We start from the raw sequence: 10,540 nt of genomic DNA on the forward strand, positions 1-10,540 counted from the left end.
TCTTAAACTGCCTTATTTTTACATATAAGTCACCCCTAAGGTGTGCCCTATGTGCCCCTAGGGCTGGGTGCCATGTAACTATACGCAGGGACCTTACAAAAATAGTTGTATAAGCCCTGGTGAGGTAAAACAGCCAAATTTTGTTTTTCCCTCATTGTAGTGAATGGCCTCCATAGGCTAGATTGGGAAGTCTTTATTTTAATTTTAAAAATCCCCTTAAGTAATAGATACTACAAGTTTGGTATCAAATTAATTGTTATAATAAATCCCACAACTTCCAGTTATTGGATTTAATATAACTTGTTCAGGTAAAGAGTTTTAAACTTTACCTGAAAAGTTGCCAACTTCAGCCCTGCAGTGTGTTTGCTGCTGTGCTCTGATTGGCCAGCCTCTGGCAGCCTGGCCAGGCTGCCTTGATGAGGTATGAAGTGGCCTGGCTCCACACAAAGAGATGTGCCTGGGGGAGGAGATCTCCGCTCAGCATATGGGGAAGCAGAAAGGGGGGGGCTGCCAAACTGGTCTTCAGAGGCAGAGAAGGACTTTTGGAGCAACCCAGCAACACCCCCACATCCTGCAAACCTAGACAATTAGGTGCCCCCTTGATTAGATAAGGAAAGGGCAGGAGAGGGGTGTGTTTAGGATTTTTAGCCACACCAGTGGGTGGGCTCAGCCAGATGTAACCTCCAGAAATCGCTTTCAGCCATGATGGATTTTTGAGGAATGCTGCTCCCTGGGATTGATTTTTGCCACACTTCCCAGGAAGTGGTCATCACAGGGGGAAGGACCCTGCCCCTGACTGGAGAACCAGGACCCCCCTGTTTTTTATCTCGGAGCAAGGATACAACTGCCAGACCTGCACCTCACACCTCACATCCCTATCAGATTCCAACAAGGAAGAACTACAGGAGAAGAGGGACTGCCCTGCTGGAACCCTGGCCTGCACCTGGACACTGCACTCTGGAGGACTGCACAAGCTCCACACTTGGGCTTCTTTGCCTGGCTTCAACTGGTTCAAGGAGGGACTCCCTGATTGCTACAGGTGAAAACTTGCTAACCAGAGTCCCCGGCACCAACTCCTGAAGTAACCAACCAGCTCACCACTGTCCAGTTACCACAAAGGTGTTTGCTCCAGGTGTATTCTGGGAGTTGCAGTCCGCACCCCCAAGGAGCATCTCAGAGCTTCTGGAAACTTGGGGTGAACTGTGGACCTCAAAAGAACCTTAAAAGAACATCTGGAAGAAGATCCAGAAGTTTGGAGAACTTTGGAAAACTTTTGGAAAAAAGCTCCATAGAGGGACCAACCCACCGCGACAACTCTAGCCGGCTTGCCTCAACCGCGACCCGCCTTGACTTGCAGGTTCGTCCCAGTGAAGAAAATCTCCAAAAAAGAGACTAAGTCCGAATGTAGGAAGTTGACCGCGACCTCCCAGCCAGCGTATCTGAAGAGGGCTCCAATGACGTTGGATCAAGATTCAGGTTTGTCCCGGTCGAAGGATTTTCACCTCAAAAAAATGACTCAGTCCGAATGTAAAAATCTCCACCGAGGGCTCTGGCGACACGTATCCGAGGAAGAGTTCCTGTTGGTCGGATTGGACTGGCACGTTCGTCCCGCTGAAGAAAATCTACAGAAAAACGACTAAGTCCTAAGGTAAACTTTTGACCAAGACCTCCCACGGGCTGTAGCCGAGCCGGGCTTCATCGCGGTCAGTCTTAAACTTTGGCTTTGCCCCAGTCGAGGTGCGACCAGATTGGCGCTTTTTGTTTCTATGCACTAGAAAGCAATAATTCTTTCAAAATTCATATCCCCTTTTCCCCTTATCCGATTTTATTCCTTTTAGTGTCATTTTAAAGCTAAATATATTTCCTATTTTTATAAATTGATTTGGGATTTTTAAACTATTTCCTGTGTTTTATTTAATTACTGATTTGTGATATTTGAATGCTTTATGCTTTGTCCCCTATGTTAAGCTTTGTCGCTCGTTGCCAAGCTACCAAGGGTTGAGCTAGGTTTAATTTACTGAGACCTAACTGGACCTAAGTGTAGGTTGGTGGCCTATTACTAAGTGTAGGTACTTACCTGCCCTTACCAATAACCCATTTTCCAACACCCAGTATCTCCCTGCGGTGTTAACAATGACTCAGAATTGTGGCCTATGTATATTTCTATAGTCATTTTGAAATTCAGAGAATGAAGTACATATAAACATAAAGGTCATTTGTTGCCTGAACATGCATTTATTTATTTACTCATTTACTTAAATTCTCGGCGGTGGCCTCAAAGCACTTTAACTTCATGTTAAGGAGACCTTAACATTATAATCATCTGATTTCAAAATATCCGTAGTCAAAGTTAACCCACCAAATTGTTGATGTCACGTTGTACAATCATTAACTGGTGTGCCACCATGTCTTGTTGAAAAAAAGAGTCTTCCACATGAACATGACTTTGGCTACAGCAAGTTATCCAGGCCAAAAATACATATAAACTTTGTGTGCATAGGTCTTAAGACTGGCTGCTCACTTAAAGTAGCATGTTTTTCATGGATGGCCTCCTCATAACGCAATGGGGAGGGGGGACGGAGATGAAGGACAAATTAAAGAAAATAAATAAAAATAACTTACCTCGCTTCCGTCCCTGCCGCCTCCTGCTGCCTCGCGCTTCTCTTCCTCTGGTGTCCCAGCTCTCACTGCTGGGACACCAGCACAGGTTCCCCAGCAATCCTGGCACTGCTTTCATGCAAAAACTTGCATGAAAACAGCACCAGAATTAGTCTGAGTGACTGCCGCTCAGACACAGCCCTGAGGCTTGTGCAGTTTCTCCAGCCCGGCTGTGCACACAGCAAGACTGGAGAAACTTAAGTGTGCATGTGTGTTCGGCCGGCCTCAGATGGATGGCCAAACACACATGTCCACTTGGGAGCACTCTCCCCTCACCCCCTCACCCACCTCCCAAGGCCTAGCCCCGCCCCTCCCTGCACTGCTGGTTGTGCCAGAAGCAGACAAATAAAATGATCTATTGTTTTATTAGTCTGCTTCTGGCACAGACAGTGGGGCGACGCTCCTTGACCATCACGAAGGAGCTGCCCCTCATGCTTTTTATCACACCACTGAAGGTAATCATGAATCAATATATGCTGAAACAGCTGTCAACAGTATCTCCTTTTGTCTTTTTCTCTGTCCATTAGAAGATATTACATCTTTAGACTACAACGTGCAGTGATTTCTTCTTAGGCGGGTGTTTAGAGAAGGGGTTCCTTGGGATTATTGTAGATTTTACTCTGTGACTTTAGCTTTTGACATTAGCGGCTCACAAGCTTTTGACATTAGTGGCATAATGTGGCACTTTTTTTATACTATTGCTTCATTATTTTGTATTTTGACACATAGTAATAATGTCTGGGCAAAGATTTCACCTGATTAATATCAGTTTAACAACTAAATACAGAAAAAAGCACCTAAAAGATGACCATTTAACCTTTGCAAAGGGAATGCCACTCCGTGTATCCAATGTCACCAAGTTTTTAGTAACTTTAGATCGTTTGAGTTAGAAATAACTGTTTTTGTTAAAATCTGCAGATTATGCAGATGGTGATGGATTATGTGGCAAATCCATTATTATGGAAAAAAAACTGCGGCCGCAGAATCACGTAATTCCAGTGGCCTGATAAAAATATATAAAAACATAGAAACAAACCTTTTCCCTCAAGCAGAATTCAATCAACTGACAAGGCCACCAATCACCATCCTCACTCGCTTCACTTATACCGGTGAAGACACAGATCCTGATATTTGCTGATTTAAAATTACACCTTCATAGTATGGAATACCACCAGATGACTTTCCTTCAGAATCTTGCTTTAGGGGACAATACACTGTAATGAGTAAGTCCTTAAAATGTAAGTCAAATGTTGTGATCGGTTCCTCCCTGTCAATGCCTTCACTATACATGCTTTACTTTTGTAATATTCAGGACGTTGCAATGTTCACTAAACATGTCAAAGCAAATATAATACTAATAAAACAGATTCAAACAAAAAATGAAGAAAATAAATGCACAAATAAATAATTAAAATATATGTATTACAGCAGTAAAACCAAGTTAATTCAAAAGTCAAAATGTGGAAATTCAATATGTGGTAACGCTTCTTTCTTCCACCACCCTACACTCCCAGCGTGTTTAACACACCACTGCAGTTTTGTTTTCATCTTTGCTTTTTCCCTTTGTCACTATTTTCCAAACTTTCTGTACCTCCTTCCTCTGCCTTTTTTGCCTTTCAGATCCCTATAAATGAGCGACGGTGCCCTACACAAAATAGGCTTGAATTTTTTAACAAATGTAAGTTGCGCTCTAATAAAGTAGCTTTGTGACTAAATGTGAAAACTAGGAAACTTCCCAAGTACGGTAGGCACTAGAAATATTTCACTTTCATTTCATGTTCACTTGATCCTAGAGAAGCATTTTCTCCAAAATGTTTTCAAGATAGTGTCAGTACATATCACAAGTCGTTAGTGAATTGTGTCAATTTTCAATGTTGTCCATTTTCACAATTTCTAGTTGCAGAGAAGAGAACATACCTGATCGTTTGCATGAACGTCAAATCACCAGAATGCCACGGGTAGCAAAGGAGACATAACAAGCCATTTAACCTTTACTTTCATTCACACATGCATGCTTACACATAATCACACTCGCTCTCACATAAACACACTCTCACCTGCAAGCGGGCGCACACACCAAACATTTAAAATAATTTTATACTTACCTCAGCTCCCAGAGAGTATTTTATTCCAGCAAATTGTAATTCATTTTTATTACACTAAGTGTCAATAATAAAAGATTATTCACGATTAGTGTATAAAAGAATTGACAAAAAGCAAGGAAAGTAGCGCTGACCATGTGTGTGCCTGGCACTGATTTTGACACCTCTGAGGCCAGGGGTTGCAAAGGCAGTGCCGGGTTTGCAAGGGGCAAAGCAGGGGTCACAAAGGACAAGCCAGGGGTCGCTACTGCCACCCCTGGAGATCCCTAAATGACGTCCAGGATTGTTTGCTAGACACCTATTAGATCCCTCAACATTTAATAATGGCCTAATTGTAGAATTTGATAACTAAAGGTGAAAAATATGATCATTCTTTTTGAGGTGAACAAATTCATGCATCAGAGGATGTGCATTCACTCTTTATGGTAAGTCTAATGATATTGAGGGTTTATGTGAGACAAGTTACTGTAAAATAATGTATGAGCTTTATTTACAGAGGTTGTGCAAATTATTAAAGAAGTTGCTGTATATGTGATTATGTAGCACAGTGGTTGGTATATAAACCTGTTAAATAGATTAAAACAGTGGTTCCCAACCTCTGGTCCAGGGACCCAGGGGGTCCACCAAGCCCCTTTAGGAGTCTGTGAATGCTTGGAAAATTAATTAAATCAACAGAATAATAAAGTTTAGATAAATAAAGTGGGTAAATGTGCAATTGAAACTTTTAAAAAGTACTGTAAATGTAAAGGAATTTGAAATTGGTGGCTAAAAATTAAATTAGTGTACTCAGATTGACTCGTGGGAGCAGTGCATGTGCATCAAATAGCTTATAATATGGACAATTTGCAGCTTCAATTGATTTTAGAAAAGCTCCAACCTTCCTATTAAAATTTAAACGTTTCTTTTTTATGGTATTTGTTTGCAAATTAAATAAAATGTGTTATCGTGTGTTTATGTGTTTCTAGAATGCTTGTTTCTATTTTTTGTGTGTATTGTTTTGGAGTCCAAATCATTGATAATGTTTAGGCCTGGGTACCCAGACATCAGTAATGACTCAGTGAGGGGTCCTCGGATTCCAATAATGATTCAGTGGTGGTCCACAGAAGTCAAAAGTTGTGAACCACCGGATTAAAACAATAAATATGGGAAACGTTCAACTGAACTTTCCGAAAACAGAATTACCATAGAATAACAAGATACATAGCCACGGAAGTGTTTATGGTAAGCGTTCACGCTTGCCACGCCTTTAAAAAAGTAATCTGAGCGCCTTTGACTTTACAAAACATGAAAAGCATGCCTGTGCAGGGCGCGAAATGATATGTTGCACAACCTCGCCGCCACAGCACTATTTAGTGACAGCGCAGCCATGGGAACGTGCACAAAAAGTTTGTTCTAGAAAGTCTAGGCTTGTGTATGAAACCTTAACTGCGACTCACTGTGGGGGATTGAAAAGAGCACATTTTATAGCATCGACACAAAACACTGAGGACAATTGACAAAGGCACTTATGAGTAGGCGATGTCGTACACCTGCATTACTCCTTCGTGCACTCATATATGCCTTTAGGGATTGGCCACTCTGCCTCTTGCCACTTTGACCAATGGGACAATTCTGCCAATTCACAAAGGCATGAATGAGTGTGTGAAGTACTCCTGTCGTACGGCTTGAAGTACTCGTATCCTTTTTTTGTGAAATTGCCCCAATGCGGTACGGTTTGCCAAAGTTTCACAATCGCGTCAAAAATATACGTTAAAACAGTAATTTTGGAAATTGTACGCATTGTCGTTCAAGTGGAAAAAAAGGCATGTGTACTTTTCAAGTGGAAAAAAAGTACACATGCCTGCGAAGCGACCCTGCATTTCGTGAAAACAGAAGCGAATTTAAAGGAACCTTCGGAAATGTTGACCTGCTTGTTAACCTTGAGGTATGCAGTCTAACTCTGCCCTCGTTTACTAAGCACTTCGGGAATGGATGTGAGTGATTTAGTCGTGAAAAAGGAGAGCAATCTTGAAGAACAAAAAAAAAAGCACAACTTAAAATGGGGCCAAACCAACGAACCGTCAAATCGGCCTCCATAAGCAGCGGGGAGGGAGGGTGGGGGAGTTGAAATAATTCATTGGATTCGCCGTGTGTTCCTTGTGAAACAGATTCGGGACCTCACGAACCTGCTTGGGGGTAACCTGATCCCTGCGCGGCGTTAGGCGCTTACTGCGTTTTCTTGGTTACACACACAACGCTCGTGCGTAGCTGGCGCTCCCTCCCACCGCTTGCCCCCAGCTTTTTCTTCTGTGAAACAAAGTTGTGGATCTATGCGATGGGGTAAAAATAGCCCGCGTGCTGCACTCCCTCGCAGCGACGAGACAGGCAGCCAGACGACACTTTATCCTCTATCAACAACAGCAAGGCAGGAAAGTGTGTGCAGCGCGCACTTGTATCATAAAGGTGAAAAGGAAAAGCGCAGATAAAATTAAGGGAATAGCGATTTCCACTGATCTGCTTTGACATCAGTGGCGTAACCAACGGTGCCATGGACCCTAATAAAAGCAAAGAAAATCCCATGCCTGGATAGTAAAATACAGCCATCACCGGCGTGACGATGGCCCCCTTGCACATCTGGTTTCTACTGTCACACTACCTCCTGCACAATTCGACCCTGCTTGACACACTTGAGTTTTAAAGGTAGAAACAGAAACTAAGCAGCCGCCTATTGTCAAGCAGTGGACACCTTTAGGGATCCCTTCTCACCTAAGGGGCAAATGTGAGGTGGTGTGACTCAGGGATTTATGGGAGCCCTCGTCCTGGTGTGACGGGACTTAATTTTGTGCTACGCCACTAGCAGAAGAATGCATAAGACTTACATAAATACGTCTTCAAAGCGTGGCTATCATAAGTTTTGGGAGGGCAGCAATGTTTCTTCTGCAACTCGTTAATGCGTTTGTGGGGCTCGGTGTGCCTGCACGTGCTGTGCCAGCGCACTCCATCCCTTTCCCTGAGGTACCCGCCACTGACAGTCCCAGTGATGTCACTTGCTGTCTCCCAGACGCTGCGCTTTCATTTCCCGCTTCAGGCCGCAGCCGAGCCAGTCTGTACTTACACTCTCCCTCGGCCGGCTGCAGGGAAGGTCACATCCAGTCCTCACCGCAGCTGCTTCCGCAAACTCCTGTAGGAGTCGGGCCACAATACAGTTTCCCCGTGGTATAGAAGTCATGAAGCGCTGGGTTTCCCTCCTCGGGTGGACGCCCCCTCCTTTCTGTGCCCTCCTCCTGTCCCTCCTTCTCCCTATCCAACTCTCACTTTTTACTGGTCGTGTGGCCTTGTTCCTCCCTACAGGCTCCTCCCAGCTCCCGGGTGTGTCCCTCCTCTGCTCTATTTCATTTTTTCATTATTCTCCTTCCCACGTACCTTTCCTCTGCCGGTCTAATGCTTCCCTCCTTTCTGCCTGCCCTGTCAGATTACCTTCCTGAGTACCTCGCTGCCCATCCAAACACCTACAAGCTCATGAACCCTCTCTCCTAACCCCTAATAGGTATATCCCACCCAGACAGCAAGTGCTTCCTCAGCGACGAGCAATGTCTGCATAAGTCTGGAAAGTTTCAGCCTTTGGAAGGATGCCCGCTCTGACCTCAACAATCTCCTAGGCGTGGGTGTCATGTTTGGGAAAGCTTGACATCTGCGCCGGAGACAACGCTCAGGGCGCGCAAGCTGTGTGACTGAAAGTGTTGTTGTCTGACCCGGTGTTCTTTTAAAATAGCGAAATGTATGCGTTTTATTCAGACAGAATAACTTTGTGGGTTATTGCGTCTGATGCATCTGCCCAGGAAATCTGCATACAACATGACCATTGAAGACAGGGTGGTATACAAGACGCCTTATATGACTCATAAGACCCTACACACATCCACTCTAGGTTACCTGGCTGATAAACGTAAGCTATGGGGCGGCACTGCTGCTAGAATCCACAGCCTCTAGAAAACAACGACTCCATCCTTCCCAGGAAGCGCTACCAGAATCTGGAGCCCATTACCTCTCAACCCATACATTACAATTTGGAAAGTTATCTTACAATTAGAGATGAGAGCCTTTCTCCTTCAGACATCTTAGATTACTGTTGCCCCCCAATTTAAACCAAACATTATTAATAAAATATGAACAAACAAATCATATAAATGAGGTGTACTAAAAGAGGTTAATTAGAGAAAATTGTGCTGGGAATGTAAAACCTGCATGTTTGAAATGTGGTTGAAATGGTATCTGCCATCTTGAGTTCTATGTGAAATAATAAATATCTTTGAAAATGTATTTTGATAAATCATAACCACTTGTACTGGCAAAAGATGATGAATATTGATGAGTAAAACTAATGATTTTAGATTATTACTCACTGATTAAATAATGTACTAAATATGATTTGAAATACATGTGATTAATTAGGAGTCATGAAATAGTAATTATGAAATTATATGGTTTCACTATTAAAACTGTTTTATTCTTCATGTTTTAGCAATAGTCAAAAGGCCTAAGTTTTAGTATTTTTCCATAGCACAGTGTTTGAGATGTTATGCTGACTTCATTGAAATCTTTTGTAAATATTGTTTATTAGATATTCCACTGAAAGCTCACAGTGGAAGTCTACTGCCTTTTTCACTCCGTTCGTCCTGTACTTCCTTGTGGTAACTAGTGACATTTTAAACAATGTATCTTAGTTTCTGGTAGGAAGTACTGTAAGCTAAAGTGTCTTGTTCTATACTATTTTTAATGTTAATGTTCTGCAGAAACTCCCAACTGGAGAGCAGCGTCAACAAGGGCCTATCTTGAACAAACTGGGGAAGAAATGTAATCCAATAGGTTGCTCACTGTCACACTGCATAGTCTTCTCCAGTAGGAGTCTAGTTAGTGATTTTTCGGACTTTAATAAGGCAAAGTTTTAGATGATATAAGACAGTTCGAGTTCAAGTTAGACAGTGCAAGTTCGAGTTATTTCTGTTCATTTATGATTCTAGCAGTTCAAAAACCTTAGGTCCAACTCTACTGAACTGTTGCCCTTTTCCATGTACCTGATGTCGATTGCCGAAGACCTGCTTTTCCTGTGCTCTGTTGTTGAAGAGTCTGCTAACTGCCTTTTCATTTAGGAGAGGTATAACAAATTTGTATTCGTTTTCCTTTGCGGGTTTTCCCGTAGAAATCCAACCACATTTTTGTTACCGCCATAGTTCAGATGTTTTCCAAATTAATTTTTTGCCTTACTTTAATTTTTGCATGTGATCAAGCTCAGTCCCACACACGCTATTCAAATTCAAATTTGGTGGCAAAAATGCCTAATCCAGTAATTGAATGGAATGCTTATTAATTGATTATGATTGATTCATCTGCACAACTACTGAACTTTATTGCTATTTCACACATTTTTTTTTTGTTATTCTGTATAATGTTTTTGGAGTGTTCAATTGTGATTGCTCTTGTCAGACTAAGATTCTTCCGACGTTTTGGCCAGCCTGTATTTTTTTTGTATTGCTATAATCTGTTTTTGCATATTATTTATGTGACTTTAGCATTGTTAATATAATGGCAATAAATGTTTAAACTTTACCAAATTGGTGTGGTGATTCTTGGCCACATATGTCATGGTGAGTGTAACATACTGACTCCTTATTGCATTTTGTTGTTTTGTATGGTGATTGGTTCTTATTGTTTGATTTGATGATCTTATTACTCCTGTCTGAGTCAAAAGATTTGAATCGACCTCTGCGGGTAGTTGATGTCACTGCCCTATTAACGCCTAG

General features: G+C 42.3%; 1 protein-coding gene across 9 annotated transcripts in view; it reads right to left on the reverse strand.

Annotated features, from left to right (window-relative positions):
• SYNE2 (spectrin repeat containing nuclear envelope protein 2) overlaps positions 1-8,012 on the reverse strand; it is a 1,823,309-nt gene extending 1,815,297 nt beyond the window's left edge. For all 9 annotated transcript variants that reach the window (XM_069207355.1, XM_069207357.1, XM_069207362.1 and 6 more), the window contains exon 1: positions 7,855-8,012. The gene's annotated coding sequence lies outside the window, so the exon portion shown is untranslated. The remainder of the gene's footprint in view (positions 1-7,854) is intronic.
• Positions 8,013-10,540: the final 2,528 nt, after the last annotated feature.

The sequence above is a fragment of the Pleurodeles waltl genome, chromosome 9 (genome assembly GCF_031143425.1).
Source record: "Pleurodeles waltl isolate 20211129_DDA chromosome 9, aPleWal1.hap1.20221129, whole genome shotgun sequence".
In the NCBI taxonomy this organism is placed as follows: Eukaryota; Metazoa; Chordata; class Amphibia; order Caudata; family Salamandridae; genus Pleurodeles; species Pleurodeles waltl.